This window comes from Myxine glutinosa, chromosome 12 (assembly GCF_964187855.1).
Source record: "Myxine glutinosa chromosome 12, kmMyxGlut1.1, whole genome shotgun sequence".
NCBI classification, from domain to species: Eukaryota; Metazoa; Chordata; class Myxini; order Myxiniformes; family Myxinidae; genus Myxine; species Myxine glutinosa.
The window spans coordinates 45,600,327-45,624,079 of NC_136272.1; the positions used below are offsets into that span (position 1 = coordinate 45,600,327).

The following is a 23,753-nucleotide window of genomic DNA, read 5'->3' on the forward strand; positions in this document are numbered from 1 at the left end:
CCTTCCATCTTCTTCCCCAAACAACAACTACAACTACAACTACAACTACAACTACAACAACAATTACAACAACAACGACGCTGCACCGGGGGAGTGTGCGTCATCACACCGGCTCGGTTAGCCGCCATTGACAATGCGCGCCGGACCATGCGCTCCACGGGGTTACCACGAAGGGGCTGGCTGTCAGCTCCTCGTCAAGGGCGGAGCCGGTAACCCCCCCGCACGCACCCAATGAGAAGCAACGAGCCGATTCCATCTGGGGCGGAGCTAACGAGCCGAGGACGTGTCACTCCCCGCCGGATCTACGCAGCCACTTGCCGGATGTGAGGTCAGATGCGCCCCCAGCCTGGAGAGAGAAGTTGCCACGTACGAGCGCTGAATACCTCCCCGCATCTCAGACCTAAACGAGTCGATTCTGACCTTTGAGCCCAGGTGCACCTGGAGCCATCGATCCTGCCTTTCCTAGCCATCAAACCCCGTGTGAGTCAGCCTTTTGTCCCGTTTATCTGTCGTCTGTTGGGAATAATATAAGATTGTGTCTAAGTGCTTGTCTTTCTATGCTGTACCTCTCGTCCTTGTAATCTAACCTTCCGTAACAATATAACCTCCTCCGGAGGTCTTGAGAACTGAACCCTGGGTGTCGTGTCATTTTAATCCCAGCCGGGTGTCCTTTTCCTTTATTGACCTAGCGCAGCGCGATTAGTCAACGTTCGGGTATAATCGGGTAACTTGTGCAGACGTGGTCATACCAAAACCGCTCGGTAAATAACATCTAAGCCACGTCTGTAACAATATATATAGTCACGTGAAAAAGTAAGTACACCCCGTATAAAGTTTTGACTTTTTCACCATATTTCAACATACAGCTATTTGATCTTCATTTCAACAATATTGATAGATAAAGGTGATATAATATAACAAATATCATGAAACATTTACATTTTGTAGTCCATTGTATAATTTAAATAAACATAAATGCAAATTTCGCATGTGGAAAAAGTAAGTACACCCCTACATTTATCACTACTTCAAATACTTAAAATTAGAATCAGGTGCACCAGCTCAGGTGCAAATGATTAGAACATCGTTAGAGAGGATCTTAGAGGAACATGTTTTATTTACACCTCAGACATTTCGTTTGGTTTGCTCTTTGTTGTTGAAGTGTGCGGCGTCACAGTGCCTAGATCAAAATAGCTCTCTGAGGCCTTCAGAAAGAAGGTTATAGATGCCTACGAGTCTCGGAAGGGATTTAAAAAGATCTCCAAACAATTTGAAATCAATCATTCGACTGTCCGGAAGATCATCCACAAGTGGAGAAGATTCCAAACAACTGCCAACTTGTTCAGGCCAGGCCACCCCAGCAAGTTCAGCCCGAGAGCAGACCGCAAGATGCTGAAAGAAGTCTCAAAGAACCCCAGAATGTTATCACGGGACCTACAGGTAGCTCTTGTCACTGTTGATGTCAAAGTGCACGAGTCTACCATTAGAAAGTGGCTGCACAAATTTGATCTACATGAGAGGTGTGCCAGGAGGAAACCTTTGCTGTCCAGAAAGAACATCAGGGCAAGACTAAAGTTTGCCAATGAACACCTCGGCAAAGACCAGCACTTCTGGAACAATATGCTCTGGACAGATGAGTCAAAGGTATTGCTATTTGGCCACAGTACCAGAAGACATGTTTGGCGAAAACCAAAGACAGCATTTGACCACAAGAACCTGATACCAACTGTAAAGCATGGTGGTGAAAATATTATGGTTTGGGGCAGCTTTGCTGCATCAGGGCCTGGGCAGCTCAAAATAATTGAATCCACTATGAATTCTTCATTGTATCAGAGGGTGCTTGAGGATAATGTGAGGCCATCTGTCGGCAAGTTGAAGCGCAACCGAAGGTGAACATTGCAACATGACAATGACCCTAAACATACCAGTAAATCCACCAAGGAATGGCTGAAAAGAAAAAAATGGAGGGTTCTGGAATGGCCAAGTCAAAGCCCAGATCTAAATCCCATCGAGATGTTGTGGGGGGATTTGAAACGAGCTGTGCATGCAATTGTGCATGCTGTGCAACAATTTTTTGTTGAATAAATTATTGCAAAGTCAATTTGTCAATGTTTTTTGTTCAATTAGATCACCTTTATCTATAGATACTGTTTAAATGAAGATCAAATATTGATATGTCCACATATGTTAAAAAGATTTAAAAAACATTTCATGGGGTGTACTTACTTTTTCCACATGCGAAATTTGCATTTATGTTTATTTAAATTATACAATGGACTACAAAATGTAAATGTTTCATGATATTTGTTATATTATATCACCTTTATCTATCAATATTGTTGAAATGAAGATCAAATAGCTGTATGTTTAAATATGTTGAAAAAGTCAAAACTTTACATGGGGTGTACTTACTTTTTCACGTGACTGTATATTATATATATATATATATATATATATATATATGTATATATATCTGTATATATATATATATATATATATATATATATATATATATATATATCTATATATATATATATATATATATATATATATATATATATATATATATATATATAAAATATATATAATATAATATATATATATATATATATATATATATATATATATATATATATATAGTTGCGGATATGAGATTGGCCTCCATCCATATCCGCTTGTAAATATTCCCCTATTTCCCCAATACTTCCCAACTATCCCCAATCCCCCATTCCCTAGTCCCATTTTCTGTAAACAACACTCTGTAGCCCCGACCTTCCCCTATTTCCCCCATTAAATGTCGCACCCAGGTTCACCGCATCTCACGTAGACAACTATAGGACATCTTGCTAGTTATTCTTAGTCTATGTCAGTTAAGGACTCGTTTCCATTAATTCTGACTCTTCGTTGCACCAGAATGTGATTGTATGGCACCGTTAGAAAGTTTAGGACCTCCCAATACCTCCCCGCAGCTCTTCCTCATGGTACAACAACAACAGCGGCGGCGGCGCGGGGAGTGTGTGTCCTCACTCCGGCTTGGTTAGCCGCCATTGAACATGTGCTCCGACGGGGTTACCACGCAGGGGCTCGCTGTCAGCTCCTCGTCAAGGGCGGAGCCCGGTAACCCCCGCACCCAATAGAAGCGGCGGACCGATTCCATCTGGGGCGGAGCTAACGAGCCGAGGGCGTGTCACTCCCCGCTGGACATGCGCAGGAAGAGGGAGGTGACGTGAGATGCGCCCACACCACGGAGAGAGAAGACGCCACCTCCAAGCGCTGAATACCTCCCCGCATCTCTGGACTGGACCGAGCTGTATCCTGTCCCTGAGCCAAGGTGCACCTTGAGCTATCGACTGCCTGCCCTTCCTTGCCATCAATCCCTGTGTAAGTCAGTCTTGTCCCGTTTGTCTGTGGTCTGTCGGGGATAAGATAAGACTGTGTCTAAGTGCCCATCTTTTCTGTGCTTTACCTCTTACCGTGTAATCTACCCGTTTCTGCATCACCAATATTATATCCTCCTCCGGAGGTCTTGAGAACTGTACCCCTTGTGTCGTTGCATTTATCCCAGCCGTTGTGTCCTTTCCTTCATTGATTTAGCATAGCGCGACTTGGTCAACGTCGAGTGGAATCGGGCGGGATAGGGTTCTAATCGGGGAGTAACTGTGCGGACGCGGTAATACCAAACCGCTCGGTAAACTAACATCTAAAACCGCGTCTGTAACAATTGGTGTCAGGAGTGGGATTCGGACCTGGGACTAAATTTGTTAGGCCCAGATTTTGGAACACCAATTGTACTATTAGAGTAACAATTGGTGTCGAGGAGTGAGATCGGACCCGAAGCGCGCTTCACGCGCTCGAAATTGTTAACGGCGAAATTTGATTGCGTTTTACAAAAATAAAAACCCGAATTTTGAAAGTCGCGCTATGGCGGATCAAGACGGCTGGGTTCCGGTAGAGGAGAGTGAGGCAGGGTCGATCCAGGACCAAATTGAGGGACATGAGGGACATGAGGAGAGCAAAGCAGTGAGGGTGGCAGGTTCGCAAAATAGCGTCGTCGCGCACGAGGTTACGGGCGCGCAAAATGGCGCCTCGCACATGGCCACGGCGACCGCGCCCGCGACCGTTGTAGCGCCCCCGGTGGATTTGAACCTTTTTTTTATGCAAATGAAGGCCCTTATGGACAAGAATAATGAAGAAATGAAAAACAGTATGGGGGCAATGAGGGAGGACATGGGGGCCAATAGCCAATGGTTAGAACAAAGGATGGGGTCCAAGAGCGAGAAATTGAGGGAGGACATGGGGTCCAATAGCGAGAAATTGAGGGAGGACATGGGGGCCCAGATCGGAGGGTTAGGGAGTAGAATAGAGGGATTAGACAATAGATTAGGGGAAATACAGGAGGGGTTAATGGGGGTAGAAAACAGAATGGCCGCTCAAGAGAATCAAATGGAAGGGATGCAAAAGGGGTTAGAGGGGTTAGAAAACAGTATGGAAGGCAAATTGAGGGACATGAGGGACCAAGCGGAAATGGAAGTTAAACAAATGGGGCAGCAGATAGAGGGGGTCAGAATGGGGGTAGAAACTAAATTGGATGCTCACAGGGAGGAAATGGAGCAGATGAGGGTGGCATCTGGGCAGGAGATGCAAGTGATGGGAGAGGAGATCAGAAGAGGTGTGAGTGAGGAGGTCGGAGGAGTGCGAGAGGAGGTGAGGCACTGTAAGGAGCGCATGGAGAAGGAGGTGAGAAAGGGGACTGTAAAATTGCAAGGTGGTATAGAGGAGTTGACGCTGGGAGTAGAACAGCTGACGGAGGGACAAAAAGAACTAACGGAGCAGGTTCAAAGGAACACAGCGGTAATAGGAGGGTTAAAAGCGACACAAAATGACCTAAACAATGACTTGATAGCGACACGGAGGCAATGTCAGATGGTACGTGAGGGACTGACAACGAGGTTGGATGAGGTGACAGAGGTAATGGAGACGAAGGACCGGCAGGTGAGGACGCACATGGAAACGGTCAAGGTAGCCTTAGAGGACGAACTTGAGGAGACGTACCGGGAAATAAAAGAGGTGAAGCAGAAATTAGAAGAAGTGGAAGAAGGGGTGAGCGAAATTAAGAAGCGACGGAGAGGGGATAAGAAGGAGATAAAAGAGGAGGTAAAAGAATTGGTCCAAAGTCTGTGTTTGGATCGTGATGATGTGCTCATTAACCGGATGAGGGATTCGCAGGTGATGGAGGAGAAGCGAAGAGGAAGAGGACCCGGTGTAAGTGGTGACCAATATGGTCGTGCGTATGATGCGCCAGGTGATTTAAGAAGCTTGGGGGTCGAGATGGACCCGGGTGTTCGTGAGAGGCCATTGGTGAAGTGTGCGACAGGTCTGGTGTGCGAAAAAGGAGGTGTGCGAGAAACTCCGACTCTGGGGTGTGTGAGGAAAAAGTGCGTGCCAAGGAGTGAGGGTGCTGTCGAGAGTGAGTCGGTCGTAGTGCGTGTGCGAGGGAGCACATGGAAGCGCGTAGTGAGGAGTGTTACGAAGGGTGTAAAGGGAGAATGCACGCCTGTGGTGAGTGTTACAGAGGATGTAACGGGAGAGGGTGTGCGAGAAAGATGTGTGACGGACAGGTGCATGGGGAAAGAGTGCGCTGTCAAAAGTAAGGAAGAGTGTACACCTGTGGTGAGTGTTACAGAGGGTGTAACGGGAGAGTGTGCGCGAGAAAGGTGTGTAACGGACAGGTGCATGAGGAAAGAGTGCGCTGTCGAGAGTAAGGGTGAGTGCGCGACCGAGAGTGGAGGTGAGAGTAGTGAGAGTGACATGGAGCGTGAGTTAGATGTGACAGGTGAGCGAGGATGTACACCTGGAATGGAAGGATGCACACCTGGAATGGTAGAGCGTGAGTGGGAATGCACGCTGGAATTGGTAGTGAGGCACGTGGTTGGGTGTGCGAGTGACAGCACACCTGTGATTGTCACAGAGGAGGTGACCGAGGAAGGGGCGCGAAGAGGTGTGTTGGTGAGGTGTGCGAGCGACGAATGTGTGCCAAGGTGTTCGGTGGTCAGGTGTGTGACCAAGGCTGTGAGTGGAATGAGTGTACCGAGGTGTGTAAGGAAAGGTACGAGGAGCATGGGAACAGCTGGAGGTATGAGAAAGAAAGGGGTAGCGTATGCTTGTAAGCATCCAGGTGAGGCATCGACGGTAACCGGGTTAGAGGTTAGAACGACTTATAGCCGAGTCGGGCCCTCGGTGCGTGCCGGGCTTCACGTGCCGCGAGAACCAGCGGGGATCCGAGCCACGGCGGGTTCGAAGGGACCGCCGTACGCGATCCACGCTGGGCCGCGCTTTGAACGACCGCGTCCGTGCTCCACTAGGCGGAGCGGGCAGCCCGATAGGAAGGGTCGTCATGGCGACCACTTTTTGTTGAGGCATGCCGGCAGGTCGAGATCGGGCCATGGGATGGCTCCACGCCGAGGTGGTGCGTGGGATCTCGGCCCGGGTAAACCTCCTTCCCTGCCCCGAATGCGGGACGTATCCAGCCGCTGGCACCAAACATCCCGCATTCATTGCTCGGCTTTATGAAGCCGGGCTTTGGACAGGAATTGGCGCACCGAGAGGCATTAGTGAGTAGACTGTGTGATGAGGTTAGTGTTTTGGACCCAAAATTAGAAAAAAAACAAAATTTGATGATTGGCAAAGGATTGGCAGTAATGATTGGCAGATGATGAGTAGTGATTGGCAAATTTTTGATTTGTTGAAATTTGATGTGCAAAATTGGTAGTGGGAGATGCCCGATGTGGTGGGATGGCAACTCTGTCATCCCTCACAAAGTGGGGCAAATGCATAGATTATGGGGTGTATGGCAGTGAAAACTAGCCCGGGTGGGTTAGGTTATATTGTTAGGGATCTAGAGAATGACATTAGGTAACGTTAAGGTTTAGATAGTGACTGATACCTGTAGTGGGGACGCAGGTAGATTAGTGTGGATTATAATGACGAGGGAGCGCAATAGTTTAAAGGGACGACTGGGAAGCGCAAGTTTCAGAGGGGAGTAGTTAGATGAGATGATGCTGTGTGAGAACTGGACAGGTGTGTGGAGCAGTGAGGGAGTAGTGAGTGTTGTGGATCAGCGCGAATGCGCTTGGGGAGAGAAGGGTGCAGGTGGCACCAGGTGTGAGAGCACAGGTGTGCAAGTACAGGTGTGTGGAATATATGGAGCAGAGAATGAGTGGTGTGGAGAGAGTTGGAGTAAGTGGTACGGAGTGGTGTGCATGGTGCGAAGGTGTGGATGGGGGAAGAGTGGACCCCTTTCACGAGTACCCGGGGCGGGTAGTGTAAGTGTTAGGTAGAGGGTATAGGTAAATTGTGGTTGGATATTGGCATTTGTGGTGCGGTTGCAGAATGGTATTGTGGATGGGTGCATTAGTGTTGTGGAAATGGCTGGGCGTGTAGCCTGTTAGTGTGTGTAGTTGGTTTGGGCACTCCACCACTGTGAGGATGTCGGCCAGGTGAGGCCGCAGGTGGGCTCTGGGAGCCGTTAGTGTCAGTGGGTGCCTGAGGATCCCGGGTGTGGATCGGGCAGCCCGTGCCAGAGAGGGCACTGAGGGGGTGAGAGTGCGAGAGGGCCTTCCCCAGTTAGTTAGGTTAGGGTGAGGAGCAGGTAAGCTCGGGTGGCAACTACAGTGGTGGAGGTGTGCAGGTGGGTAGACCTGCTGGGAGAGCTACACGTCACAGCCCAGAAATTGTGCGAGAGCACCGAGTGTTGAATCGGGGGAGTGAGACCCCAAATTGAGAAGCACCACAGTTTGGTCAATGGGAATTGGTTTTTAGAACCCATAGTGTAAGTTGGCCAATGGATTGGCAGGGAAAGACCCCGGGTAATGTAAAGTTGTTAAAGTCATTTAGGAAATAGTTAGGCTTGATGAACCCGTCGCACCATACGCAGCCACTTACCTGAGGTGATGATGATGACTCCACACCTGTGTTTTCTTTGTTCTGTGTTGCAGGAAATGAGAATTGCTGTGAGGATTTGTGAGACGCATCACGACGTGGATGAGACATTGGGGTGATTCCATCTCTCCCTCCCTAGGAGGGACTGATGATGAATTGGTGATGGCAAATTTTGATGTTGAGCTGGAGATGGCAAATTTTGATGAGAGTTGGAAATGGCAAATTTGATTGGTTAGGAGGGAGAGAAGACGAATTTGGTTTATGGGAGGAACGGGGAAGACAGTAGGGACGTTTGTTGATTTGTAAAGTAGATGTTTATGGGTAGTGTTGTGTTTTGTGGATACAGTAAGGAGTAAGGGAGGGGCACTGTAGGTTACCTGGTGGGGGGGGGGGCATACGGTAGGAACGTACCTGTCTCACCTGGTTCCCATGTGCCCCCAGTGTGCATCATCTTGTATTGCGTGCACTTTTGCGCCCTTACCACCTTACTCACTTGTCTTCTTTTTTTGTCTCCCACCTCCGAGGATCTGGCTTTGGGGCAGAGAGAGAGGAGAGAGAGGTGCTGGCTCCGCAGTTGTGGGCCTGTACTTTCGCTGCTTGCTGCCTGGATCGATACACCATATGGACCGCAATTTTTGTGGCCGCCCACCATGGACCGCAGTTCTTTTGCGGTCAAGCACCACCCGTGGATGGACCTATGGGTCAACGTGGCACCTATGCCATACAGGTGAACCACTTTTAGTTGGCCCCCTGACGGCCACAATTCAGAAAGGGACGCGGTTGGCGCCTTTCTTTATTTTTTAAGGAAGCTAGAAGGCCAAGTGCTTCAAGAAGGCAAGACCAGCGGCAGAACATCGGCCGGCTGCGACACCACCGGTGACTATGAACATTTTATTGGTGCACCGGATGGTGCTGACTGTGTTATGGGGTGGTGCTTTTGGTGCTTGGACGGGGTGCTCTGCACATTATTAAAGGCCGTAGGGCCACAGGGCACTCGTGGGTTGGTGTATCGATGCTGGCATGCGTGCTCTCTCTATGCATAACATCTGCATGTGTTCCTCCAAAAACAGGTCCTGGATCGTAGTGTAAATATCAGTGCAGTCTTGTGTAAATAATGCTCCCTACCGGCTGTATGTTTAGTTTGAGGATTCTTTCCGCGATTCGGTTATCCTGTGGGTGTGTTTCTGTGAGGAGAAGGGTGCAACGTCGCAGGGGGACATATTTACTCATTTGTGAACATCTGTAAAACTGTCGCACTCAGGGTTGAGTTAATAGTAGAGGGAACTACATCTGAGTGCCACACTAAAGTAAGTAAAAATTTATCGGGTCGGGACGCCCCGAGGTAGAGAAGGGTGCAATGTTGCGGATATGAGATTGGCCTCCATCGATATCCGCTTGTAAATATTCCCCTATTTCCCCAATACTTCCCAACTATCCCCAATCCCCCATTCCCTAGTCCCATTTTCTGTAAACAACACTCTGTAGCCCCGACCTTCCCCTATTTCCCCCATTAAATGTCGCACCCAGGTTCACCGCATCTCACATAGACAACTATAGGACATCTTGCTAGTTATTCTTAGTCTATGTCAGTTAAGGACTCGTTTCCATTAATTCTGACTCTTCGTTGCACCAGAATGTGATTGTATGGCACCGTTAGAAAGTTTAGGACCTCCCAATACCTCCCCGCAGCTCTTCCTCATGGTACAACAACAACAGCCGCGGCGGCGCGGGGAGTGTGCGTCCTCACTCCGGCTTGGTTAGCCGCCATTGAACATGTGCTCCGACGGGGTTACCACGCAGGGGCTCGCTGTCAGCTCCTCGTCAAGGGCGGAGCCCGGTAACCCCCGCACCCAATAGAAGCGGCGGACCGATTCCATCTGGGGCGGAGCTAACGAGCCGAGGGCGTGTCACTCCCCGCTGGACATGCGCAGGAAGAGGGAGGTGACGTGAGATGCGCCCACACCACGGAGAGAGAAGACGCCACCTCCAAGCGCTGAATACCTCCCCGCATCTCTGGACTGGACCGAGCTGTATCCTGTCCCTGAGCCAAGGTGCACCTTGAGCTATCGACTGCCTGCCCTTCCTTGCCATCAATCCCTGTGTAAGTCAGTCTTGTCCCGTTTGTCTGTGGTCTGTCGGGGATAAGATAAGACTGTGTCTAAGTGCCCATCTTTTCTGTGCTTTACCTCTTACCGTGTAATCTACCCGTTTCTGCATCACCAATATTATATCCTCCTCCGGAGGTCTTGAGAACTGTACCCCTTGTGTCGTTGCATTTATCCCAGCCGTTGTGTCCTTTCCTTCATTGATTTAGCATAGCGCGACTTGGTCAACGTCGAGTGGAATCGGGCGGGATAGGGTTCTAATCGGGGAGTAACTGTGCGGACGCGGTAATACCAAACCGCTCGGTAAACTAACATCTAAAACCGCGTCTGTAACAATACATATTGTTACAGACACGACTTTGATGTTAAAGTGGGCCGAGCGGAATGGCCGTCGTGTCCGCACAAATTACCCGACTATACTCGACGTTGACGAAGTCGCGCGATGCTGGCTCAATAAGAAAAAGAAGACACCCGGCTGGATTACAATAACACAATACGACACCAGGGGTTCAGTTCTCAAGACCTCCGGAGGAGGTTATATTAAGGCGGAAGGTTAGATTACAACTACAAGAGGGACAGCATAGAAAGACAAGCACTTAGACACACTCTTATATTAACCCCAACAGACGACAGATAAACGGGACAAAATGCTGACTCACACGGGGATTGATGGAAAGGACAGGCGGGTAGCGATGGCTCCAGGTGCACCTGGGCTCAAAGGTCAGAATCGACTCGGTCCGGTCCAGAGATGCGGGGAGGTCGCAGCGCTCGGATGGCGTCTTGTCTGCTCAAGCTGGGGGCGCATCTGACTCAGCGCTCGCAGGTGGCTTTCCTTCTCCAAGCTGGGTGCGCATCTCACGTCACATCCGGCGCGGGGCCGCGTATATCCGGCGGGGAGTGACACGCCCTCGGCTCGTTAGCTCCGCCTCGTGGAATCGGCACGTTGCTTCTCATTGGGTGCGTGCGGGGGGGTTTACCAGGCTCCGCCCTTGACGAGGAGCTGACAAGGAGCCCCTTCGTGGTAACCCCGTGGAGCGCATGGTCTGGAGCGCATCGTCTGGAGCGCATTGTCTGGAGCGCATTGTCGATGGCGGCGAACCGAGCCGGTGGGAGGACGCACACTCCCCCCCGCGCAGCGCCGTGCCCCTCTGTTGTTGTAGACGGGGAAGAAGATGGGAGGAGGTATGGGAAAGGTCCTAAACTCACTACTGGTGCCATATAATCACATTCTGGTGCAACGAAGAGTCATAATTAATGGAAACGAGGCCTTAACTGACATAGATTAAGAATAACTAGGAAGATGTCCGAAAGTTGTCTACGTGTGGTGCGGTGGACCTGGGCACGACATTTAATGGGGGAATAAGGGGAAGGTCGGCTCTACTGATTGTTATTTACATGCAATGGGACTAGGGAATGGGGGATTGGGGAAAGTTGGGGAGTATTGGAGAAAATAGGGGAATATTTACAAGCGGATATGGAGGCCAAATTCCATATTCGCAACATTGCACCCTTCTCTACCCTCGGGGCGTCCCGACCCGATAAATTTTTACCTACTTTAGTGTGGCACGCAATGTAGTTCCCTCTACTATTAACTCTACCCTGAGTGCGACAGTTTTACAGATATTCACAAATGAGTAAATATGTCCCCCTGCGACGTTGCACCCTTCTCCTCACAGAAACACACCCACAGGATAACCGAATCCGGAAAGAATTCTCAAACTAAACATACAGCCGGTAGGGAGCATTATTTACAAGATTACGCTGATATCTACACTACGATCCAGGACCTGTTTTTGGAGGAACACATGCAGATGTTATGCATAGAGAGAGCGCGCTTGCCAGCATCGATACACCAACCCACGAGTGCTCTGTGGCCGACGGCCTTTAATAACGTGCAGAGCACCCTTTCCCAGCATCAAAAGCACCACCCCACCACACAGTCAGCACCATCCGGTGCAGTCACCATTGTTCATTGGTATAAAAATAAATTCGACAACCCCTAACCCTGCAGGTGTCTCTTGCTCTTCTTGTGGTGCACTTGGTGGTAACTAAAAGTGGTTCACCTGTATGGCATAGGTGCCACGTTGACCCATAGGTCCATCCCCGGGTGGTGCTTGGCCGCAAACGAACTGCGGTCCATTGTGGGTGGCCACAAACATTGCGGTCCATATGGTGTATCGATCCCGGCAGCAAACAGCGAAAGTGCAGGCCCACAACTGCGCAGCCAGCACCTCTCTCTCCTCTCTCTCTACCCCAAAGCCAGATCCTCGGAGGTGGGAGACAAAAGAAGAAACAAGTGAGTAAGGTGGTAAGGGCGCAAAAGTGCACGCAATGTAAGGTGATGCACACTGGGGGCACATGGGAACCAGGTGAGACAGGTACGTTCCTATCGTACGCCCCCCCCCCCCCACCAGGTAACCTACATGGCCCCTCCCTTACCCCTTACTGTATCCACACAACACAACACTACCCATAAACATCTACTTTACAAATCAACAAACATCCCTACTGTCTTCCCCGTTCCTCCCATATACCAAATTCGTCTTCTCTCCCTCCTAACCAATCAAATTTGCCATTTTCAACTCTCATCAAAATTTGCCATCTCCAACTCAACATCAAAATTTGCCATCACCAATTCATCATCAGTCCCTCCTAGGGAGGGAGAGATGGAATCACCCCAATGTCTCATCCACGTCGTGATGCGTCTCACAAATCCAACAGCAATTCTCATCTCCTGCTACAAACAAAGAAAACACAGGTGTGGAGTCATCATCATCACCACAGGCAAGTGGCTGCGTATGGTGCGACAGGTTCATCAATCCTAACTATTTCCTAAACTAGGGCATTGCCCGTACTATATCTATATCTAAAATTATATCCCCCCCCTCTATTTACATGAAATGGTTTGGTCCAAAGCGAACGGCTTGCGAGTACAGTGACAATCCCCCCCCCTCTATTTACATGAAATGGTTTGGTCCAAAGCGAACGGCTTCCGGAGTTTGGTAAAGAAATCGCCATCGCGTGCACAAACGCGCAGGAAAGCGAATGAATCGCAAATTCGTTTTTATTAGTTTTAAAACATAGTTTAACGCCAACATAGTTTGCAAACGTGAAATAAATGAATACGCTCTCAAATGTGCCATCCGAGGCAGAGTGTGTCCGCCACGTTCGGCACACGCGATAGTTCGCTGCTCTCTGATTGGTTGAATCGTTTTTTGGACATAGCTCGGTAAGTAATTGTCCGATTAATATGAAACCTTGAAAAGGCACATCCTCGGGTCCCCAGCAATATACCTGGCAAGTTAAAAGTATATCGGACCCGTGGTTGTCGAGAAACAGCGGTCACAGACAAACGTACAAACAGAGATTAGTGGCATTATAGATAGACTAGGGCATTGCCCGTACTATATTTATATCTAAAATTATATCCCCCCCCCCCTCTATTTACATGAAATGGTTTGGTCCAAAGCGAACGGCTTGCGAGTACGGTGACAATCCCCCCCCTCTATTTACATGCAATGGTTTGGTCCAAAGCGAACGGCTTCCGGAGTTTGGTAAAGAAATCGCCATCGCGTGCACAAACGCGCAGGAAAGCGAATGAATCGCAAATTCGGTTTTATTAGTTTTAAAACATAGTTTAACGCCAACATAGTTTGCAAACGTGAAATAAATGAATACGCTCTCAAATGTGCCATCCGAGGCAGAGTGTGTCCTCCACGTTCGGCACACGCGATCGTTCGCTGCTCTCTGATTGGTTGAATCGTTTTTTGGACATAGCTCGGTAAGTAATTGTCCGATTAATATGAAACCTTGAAAAGGCACATCCTCGGGTCCCCAGCAATATACCTGGCAAGTTTCAAGTATATCGGACCGGTAGTTGTCGAGAAACAGCGGTCACAGACAAACAAACAAACGTACAGACGTACAGAGATTACTGGAATTATAGATAGATGACTTTAACAACTTTACACTACCCGGGGTCTTCCTCCGGCCAAACCATTGGCCCTCTTACACTATGGGTTCTAAAAACCAATTCCCATTGGCCAAACTGTGGTGCTCTTCAATTTGGGGTCTCACTCCCCCGATTCATCTCCCGGTGCCCTCGTACAATTTCTGGGCTGCGACGTGTACCTCTCCCAGTGGGTCTACCCACCTGCACACCTCCACCACTGCAGTTGCCTCCGAGCTTACCTGCTCCTTACCCTAACCTAACTACCTGGGGAAGGCCCTTTGGCTCTCTCCCCACTCGGTGCCCTCTCTGGCACTGGGCTGCCCGATCCACACCCGGGACCCTCAGGCACCCACTCACAACTACCGGCTCCCAGAGCCCACCTGCGGCCTCACCTGGCCGACATCCTCACAGTGGTGGAGTGCCCAACCAACTACACACACTAACAGGCTACACGCCCAGCCATTTCCACAACACTAATGCACCCATTCACAACACCATTCTGCAACCGCACCACAAATGCCAATATCCAACCACAATTTACCTGCACCCTCTACCTAACACTTACACTACCCGCCCCGGGTACTCGTGAAAGGGGTCCACTCTTCCCCCATCCACACCTTCGCACCATGCACACCACTCCGTACCACTTACTCCAACTCTCTCCACACACCTGTACTTGCACACCTGTGCTCTCACACCTGGTGCCACCTGCACCCTTCTCTCCCCAAGCGCATTCGCGCTGATCCACACACTCACTACTCACACACTGCTCCACACACCTGTCCAGTTGCACACCTGTGCAATCACACCTGTCCAGTTGCACACCTGTGCAATCACACCTGTCCAGTTGCACACCTGTGCAATCACACTTGTTCAATCCTCACACACACGGCATCATCTCAGCTAACTACTCCCTTCTGAAACTTGCGCTTCCCAGTCGTCCCTTTAAACTATTGCGCTCCCTCGTCATTATCCTCCATACTAAACTACCTGCGTCCCCACTACAGGTATCAGTCACTAACTAACCTTAACGTTACCTAAGGTCATCTTCTCTAGATCCCTACACACAATATCCTAACCCACCCGGGCTAGTTTTCACTGCCATACACCCCATAAGCTATAGCTCCTTTGCCCCCCACATGGGAAGGATGGTGGATTTGCCATCCCACCACATCGGGGGTCTCTCACTACCAATTTTGCACATCAAATTTCAACAAATCAAAAATTTGGCCAATCACTGCCCATCATCTGCCAATCACTACTGCCAATCCTTGGCCAATCATCAAATTTTGTTTTTCTCTAATTTTGGGTCCAAAACACTAACCTCATCTCCCAGTCTACTCACTAATACCTCTCGGTGCGCCAATCCCTGTCCAAAGCCCGGCTTCGTAAAGCCAAGCAATGGATGCTGGTTGTTTTGTGCCTGCGGCTGGATGCGTCCGGCACTCGGTGCAGGGACGGGGGCTTACCCGGGCCGAGATCCCATGCTTCACCTCGGCGTGGAGCCATCCAATGTCCCGATCTCGACCTGCCGGCACGTCTCAACAAAACGTGGTCGCCATGACGACCCTTTCTATCGGGCTGCCAGCTCCGCCTAGTGGAGCCTGGACGCGGCCGTTCAAAGCGAGGCCCGGCACGCACCGAGGGCCTGCTTCGGCTAAAAGTCGCTCTAACCTCTAACCCGTGTAACGTCGATGCTTCACCTGGACGCTTACACCCCGCAGCCCGTTCCTTGCTCACACATCCAGCCGTTTCCATGCTCCTCGTACCGTTCCTTACACACCCAGGCACACTCATTCCACTCACAGCCTTGGTCACACACCTGACCACCGAACACTTTGGCACACATTCGTCGCTCGCACACCTCACCAATACACCTCTTCGCGCCCCCTCCTCAGTCACCTCCTCTGTGACAATCACAGGTGTGCTCTCATTCGCACACCCAACCACGTGCCTCACCACCAACTCCAGCGTGCATTCCCACTCACGCTCTACCATTCCAGGTGTGCATCCTTCCATCCCAGGTGTACATCCTCGCTCACCTGTCACAACTAACTCACGCTCCATGTCACTCTCACTACTTTCACCTCCACTCTTGACAACGCACTCACCCTTACTCTTGACAGCGCACTCTTTCCTCGTGCACCTGTCCGTCACACACCTTTCTCGCGCACACTCTCCCGTTACACCCTCTGTAACACTCACCACAGGTGGACACTCTTCCTTACTTCTGACAGCGCACTCTTTCCTCATGCACCTGTCCGTCACACACCTTTCTCGCGCACACTCTCCCGTCACACCCTCTGTAACACTCACCACACCACGCTTCCATGTGCTCCCTCGCACACGCGCTACGACCGACTCACTCTCGCCAGCACACTCACTCCTCGGCGCGCGCTTTTTCCTCACACACCCCAGAGTCGGACTTTCTTGCACACCTCCTTTTTCGCACACCAGACCTGTCGCACACTTCACCAACGGCCTCTCACGAACACCCGGGTCTATCTCGACCCCCAAGCTTCTTAAATCCCCTGGCGCATCATACGCACGACCATATTGGTCACCACTTACACCGGGTCCTCTTCCTCTTCGCTTCTCCTCCATCACCTGCGAATCCCTCATCCGGTTAATGAGCACATCATCACGATCCAAACACAGACTTTGGACCAATTCTTTTACTTCCTCCTTTATCTCTTTCTTATCCCCTCTCCGTCGCTTCTTAATTTCGCTCATCCCCTCTTCCACTTCTTCTAATTTGTGCTTCACCTCTTTTATTCCCCGGTACGTCTCCTCAAGCTCGTCCTCCAAGGCTACCTTGACCGTTTCCAGGTGCGTCCTCACCTGCCGGTCCTTCGTCTCCATTACCTCTATCACCTCGTCCAACCTCGTTGTCAGTCCCTCACGTACCATCTGACATTCCCTCTTCGTCGCTATCAAGTCGTTTTTTATGTCGTTTTGTGTCGCTTTTAAACCTCCTAATACCGCAGTGTTCCTCTTTACCTGGTCCGTTAGTTCTTTTTGTCCCTCTGTTAGCTGCTCCACCTCCTGCGTCAGGACCTCTATGCCCCCCTGTAACTTTACAGTCCCCTTTCTCACCTCCTTCTCCATGTGCTCCTTACAGTGCCTCACCTCCTCGCGCACTCCTCCGACCTCCTCACTCACTCCTCTTCTGATCTGCTCTCCCATCACTTGCATCTCCTGTCCAGTTGCCACCCTCATCTGCTCCATTTCCTCCCTGTGAGCATCCAGTTTGGTTTCTACCCCCATTCTGACCCCCTCTATCTGCTGCCCCATTTGGTTAACTTCCCTTTCCGCTTGGTCCCTCATGTCCCTCAATTTGCCTTCCATACTGTTTTCTAACCCCTCTAACCCTTTTTGCATCCCTTCCATTTGATTCTCTTGAGCGGCCATTCTGTTTTCTACCCCCGTTAACCCATTCTTTACTTCTTTTATCCCGTTGTCTAACTCCTCAAAATTATTGTCTAACTTCCCAATTTTCTTGTCTAACTCCTCAAAATTATTGTCTAACTTCTCACTGGTACCCCTCGCTTCGTCCCTCATTACCCCCATTTGGTTTCCCATTACCCCCATTTGGTTTTCCAATCGCTCACTATTCTTTTCCATAAGGGCCGTCATTTGTATAAAAAAAAGTTCCAATCTTCCCAGCGGCGCTACTTCGGTCGCGGGCACGGTGACCAGCGAGGCGCCATTTTGCGCGCCCGCTTCTTCGTGCGTGACGGCGCTATTTTGCGAACCTGCCGCCCTCACTGCTTCGCTCTCCTCCTGTCCCTCATTTTGGTCCTGGATCGACCCTACCTCACTCTCCTTTACCGGACCCCAGCCGTCTTGACCCGCCATAGCGCGACTTTCAAAATTCGAGTTTCGTAAAACAAATACAAATTTCGCCGTTATAATTTCGCGCGGGAAACGCGCTCCGAATCGATTCTACTTGTTACCAATTTGGGCCTAATAAATTTAGTCCCGGGTTCGAATTCCACTCCTCGACACCAATTGTTACCGTACTAACACAATTGGTGTCCAAAATTTGGGCTAAATAAATTTAGTCCCAGGTTCGAATCCAACTCCTGACAACCAATTGTTACAGACACGACTTTGATGTTAAAGTGGGCCGAGCGGAATGGCCGTCGTGTCCGCACAAATTACCCGACTATACTCGACGTTGACGAAGTCGCGCGATGCTGGCTCAATAAGAAAAAGAAGACACCCGGCTGGATTACAATAACACAATACGACACCAGGGGTTCAGTTCTCAAGACCTCCGGAGGAGGTTATATTAAGGCGGAAGGTTAGATTACAACTACAAGAGGGACAGCATAGAAAGACAAGCACTTAGACACACTCTTATATTAACCCCAACAGACGACAGATAAACGGGACAAAATGCTGACTCACACGGGGATTGATGGAAAGGACAGGCGGGTAGCGATGGCTCCAGGTGCACCTGGGCTCAAAGGTCAGAATCGACTCGGTCCGGTCCAGAGATGCGGGGAGGTCGCAGCGCTCGGATGGCGTCTTGTCTGCTCAAGCTGGGGGCGCATCTGACTCAGCGCTCGCAGGTGGCTTTCCTTCTCCAAGCTGGGTGCGCATCTCACGTCACATCCGGCGCGGGGCCGCGTATATCCGGCGGGGAGTGACACGCCCTCGGCTCGTTAGCTCCGCCTCGTGGAATCGGCACGTTGCTTCTCATTGGGTGCGTGCGGGGGGGTTTACCAGGCTCCGCCCTTGACGAGGAGCTGACAAGGAGCCCCTTCGTGGTAACCCCGTGGAGCGCATGGTCTGGAGCGCATCGTCTGGAGCGCATTGTCTGGAGCGCATTGTCGATGGCGGCGAACCGAGCCGGTGGGAGGACGCACACTCCCCCCCGCGCAGCGCCGTGCCCCTCTGTTGTTGTAGACGGGGAAGAAGATGGGAGGAGGTATGGGAAAGGTCCTAAACTCACTACTGGTGCCATATAATCACATTCTGGTGCAACGAAGAGTCATAATTAATGGAAACGAGGCCTTAACTGACATAGATTAAGAATAACTAGGAAGATGTCCGAAAGTTGTCTACGTGTGGTGCGGTGGACCTGGGCACGACATTTAATGGGGGAATAAGGGGAAGGTCGGCTCTACTGATTGTTATTTACATGCAATGGGACTAGGGAATGGGGGATTGGGGAAAGTTGGGGAGTATTGGAGAAAATAGGGGAATATTTACAAGCGGATATGGAGGCCAAATTCCATATTCGCAACAATATATATATATATATATATATATATATATATATATATATATATATATATATATATATATATATATATTGCTACGGTTTTGAGATTTGTACATATGACATCATTAAAGGCAAAAGGTTTGCCCCCCATAGTTAGTCCACGAGCAACACGTAGGCCCACTTAGAGTACTAGTTATGTCATAGTATGTGTGAGTATCGGCCATTTCCCCTCATAATATCTGCATTGTGTAAACCCATGAGTTTAGTTCCTTTCATTTTTGTGGCCACCCTCCATTTCCACCAATGGGCATAATTGATCCCGCGCCCCAATTGGCTGATCCCTCATTTTGTTACGCTTTGGGCTACCCGCAGCAGTTTGTTACGCCTTGGCTGCCCTTTGTTCGCTCGCTAGTCAAGTGACACGAGGTAGGCCTGAGAAGAGGGAGGAGCGCGGGTCGGGGTGGGGCGGCGTCAAGGAGCGCGTCAGAGGTGATGACGGTAAGGGCCACCAGCCAACCAGGGCTCTAAGAGCATGGCGTGATAGGGCGTGGTAAGGCGCGTCTGGCAAGTGCTAGAAGGTTCGCGGGATGGGCCTATAAAAGTCACCGCACAAAGCCCTTTGGGAGGACTTGAAGGAATTGCGCTTGGTCAAAGGACTCGGAGGACTCATGCGGGAAGACTTGCTTGAAGGAATTGAAGAAGGCTGGTTGGCAGCACATTGAGAGCACTTCATTGTGTTAGCGCTTCGAGGCTATTGAACTGTTATGTACACATTGTTATACGTTCGCCTATTACGTACGCAGCCATGCGAGTGAACGCGGCAACAGCCGCCAGTATTAACCGCCAGAGCCCAGACCCTACCGTTCGCCCCGTATTGTCCCGTGTGCGCCAACCGACACACGGAGAGCTCCTGCTGCCTGCTACGGGATCCATCTTCGCGGTACGAGCTGGGGACCGGAGAGAGCTGACCATCCGTGGACGTGCCCTCCATCCCTGGACGTGCTGACCTTCATTTGCAATCCCTGTGTGAGTGTCTGTGTGTGAGACGGGCCCGTTTGTCCTGGGAGTAGGTTAAGACTGTTAAGGCTGCACTGTGTCTCTTCTTCTTCTGAACCATTGTAAATAGTGTGAATAAATCTTGTTATTCCTTTTCTTCTGAATTCGACCGCTTCTGTGATTTCTCCATTGGGTAAGCGTGGCACGAATAAGAACCACTCGGATCGGGGTCTTGTAATGAATAACGGCACGGATCGCGTGTTCGCTACCGCTCGGCGTATCCACCAACACACGTTATTCGTGCGAGGCTTATATCCTCGTTTCAGGGCAGCGCTAGTACTTAGGTAATAGCGAATCTGGTCCTACAACCCTATTTAGCGCTGTCCGGAAAGGACGTCATAGGCCTCGGGTCGCGCCTGGTCACTCACAGACAAGGGGACTAATCCCCCCTTGGTAAGGGGAGAAGGCCGGCGCTGAGATCCGCAACAATTGGTGTCCCTCTGACGCACTCCTTGACGCCGCCCCACCCCGACCCCGCGCTCCTCCCTCTTCTCAGGCCTACCTTGTGTCACTTGACGAGCTAGCGAACAATAACACAAACCGTAGTAATATATATATATATAATCGGGAGATTAAATCAGAAGCGGACGTAGGTTCAGGACGGTCGATCTTTAATTCTCGACAAGCTTTCGACCAACAAAGGTCTTCTTCTTAGTCGTCCCAAAGTTCAGCGGAAGAAGACTGAAGCTTGGGGACGACTAAGAAGAAGAACTTTGTTGGTCGAAAGCTTGTCGAGAATTAAAGATCGACCGTCCTGAAGCTACGTCCGCGTCTGATTTAATCTCCCGATTATTTATTTAATGCAAATGAGACGCCCTGCTCGCACTGTGGTGTTTCTACTATTTCTCACAGTTATATACATACATACATATATATATATATATATATATATATATATATATATATATATATATATATATATATTAAGTAATGACTTACGGTGGGATTAAAATCAAATGAATCCATTTTGAGCTCTCCAACTTTTAATGAGCAAACAAACAACTGCTCGACGTTTCGATCAGCAACAAGGAGAAACGTGGATCCACTGACCTTTCTCAAGAGTTAAGCAATGAATCATGTTGTTTAGTTTTCATCGATTTATTTGAATTATGCGATGTTTTGTTTGATTTAAGGGGTGATTTAACAGTTGTTTTGATGGAACATCCCAAGATGTGGTTTCAGTTGGTTCAACGGTTTTGATGTACGGTTTAAATTTGAATGGCTCGAGTTGTTCCAGAATGGCATTGATTGGTGGTTCGGTGTCCCCACCCCCCTTTTTCCCTTATATAAGGGAGGGTATAGAGTTGTTTGGCTTTACTCTTGAGAAAGGTCAGTGGATGCACGTTTATCCGTGTTGCTCATCGAAACGTCGAGCAGTTGTTTGTTTGCTCATTAAAGGATAGAGAACTCAAAATAGATTATATATATATATATATATATATATATATATATATATATATATATATATATATATATATATATATATATATATATATATATATATATACAGACTTGGCATTTAATATGGAATATTTTTTTTTGTGGGGGTGAACTTACTTTTCAAGATGTCTTAGAACCAAAAGTTCATTGGAATTATGTTGAAATTATTCTAGATTTTGTTAATGTGACCTTTAAAAGAAACAAAAACCACATTTGACATTTCGAAACAAATAAATTGATCCTTGAAAGTGATGCAAACTGATATCGAACTCAATTCATGGACAGTACTGTGTTAAACTTCTGTACGTTTTCCAGAATAATCTCTTCATTTTGCAAATTAGCCAAAAATTTTTTGAACAAAAACAAAAGTGAAATTACGACTGGGATTACGGACAGTAAAATTACAGTTCAGTACTTCGTGTAACCCCCACGAGCATTCAGGAGAGCACGTACACGTTGAGGCATGCTGTTCACGAGATTTGCCAAGGTTTGGACAGGAATCGCTTGCCATGCAGTGACAATAGCCTGCTGCAATTCATGCACAGAGGTCGGCTGCTGGTCCAAGTGGTCGATTTGACGCGTTAATTCTGCCCACAAGTTCTCTTTCGGATTCATATCCGGGGACATGGCAGGCCACTCCATATGCTCTACACCACGGTCAGCAAGAAAGTGTTGGATCATGTGAGCACGATGAGGCCGTGCATTGTCATTTTGGAAGACAAAGTTTGCTCGAAAGGCTGCATGAGCAAATGGAAGCAATGTTTCTTCCAGAATGGCCCTGTACTTGAACTGGTTCAGGTTTCCATTCAGAACAACCAGGTCAGTTTTGCCCCCTGCATGAAAAGTAGCCCAAACGGTCACCCCAACACCTCCAGCTTGGACTCTTGGCACTACACAATCTTTGTTGTAGGCTTCATGCACTTGTCTGTGCACTCGGACGCGGCCATCTTGACGATAGACCAGAAATCTAGACTCGTCACTGAAGATCACGTGATTCCAGTGTCCTGGCTGCCATTGACGGTGCTCTCTGGCCCACTTCAATCGGCGCTGGCGGTGTTGTCTGGTCAGGCGTGGCTTTCTCAGGGGACGCCTGGCACGATAGCCTGCTTGAACCAGTCGTTGGTTGACTAGCCTTCTGGATACAGGCACATTTGACAGTTGCTGCCACTCAGCCCTAAGTCGATTAGCTGACTTGGTACGGCCATTGCGGACTAACCGGTGCAGCTGGCGATCATCCCTCCTTGTGGTTCTGCGGGGACGTCCCAGCCTCGGTATTGGAGTAGGGACTAGGGACACCCCCTGAGCATTTCGTTTCGGGATCTTTGACACCTGACCTTGAGTGATGCCATACTGCCGAGCAATAGCACGCTGTTTCATGCCGTAATTTCGTAAAGCCACCACTCCATGAGAAACAGCATTGTCGAGTTGACGGACCATCTCCAGAGGAAGCGACAATAACTTTTGGAGACGTGCAGCAGTTGTTTTCCACTAATACAGAATGCAACAACCCTTGTATACCCGACTGTGAAGCCAATCATCAAATGCACCTGTCCGTACATTTTGCCACGCCACCTGTGATATAATCCTGTTGTTGACTTCTTGCTGTGACAGACAATCAGTGACATGGTTCTTTGAACAAATAAATCACCAAAGTGTAAAAGAAACTCACCAGATTGATATACTGAGTTAAGAAGGTAAACCCAAGTCAAGAAAAAAAAATTCTATATTAAATGCCAAGTCTGCATATATATGTGTGTTCAATGGGCAGAGCACCCATTCCAAGTTACAGGAAAAGCCAACAAAATTATCCTCCTCCTCTCTTTCCCTCCACTTCTCCCCTCCTCCTCACTCCTCCTCCCCCACTCCTCTGTCCCTCCTCCCTCCACCCACTCCTCCCTCCACCCACTCCTCCCTCCACCCACTCCTCCCTCCACCCACTCCTCCCTCCACCCACTCCTCCCTCCACCCACTCCTCCCTCCACCCACTCCTCTCTCCCCCCACTCCCTGTCCCTTCACCACTCCCCTGTC

The 23,753-nt window shown here is 49.4% G+C and overlaps 1 long non-coding RNA gene across 1 annotated transcript; it reads right to left on the reverse strand.

The window, feature by feature from the left end:
• Nucleotides 1-10,551: 10,551 nt before the first annotated feature.
• LOC144888427 (uncharacterized) lies at nt 10,552-12,767 on the reverse strand. The gene is made up of 2 exons (XR_013621001.1): nt 12,107-12,767; nt 10,552-11,191 (listed from the first exon to the last, which is right to left on the reverse strand). It is a non-coding gene; the product is annotated as an uncharacterized LOC144888427 (long non-coding RNA).
• Nucleotides 12,768-23,753: the final 10,986 nt, after the last annotated feature.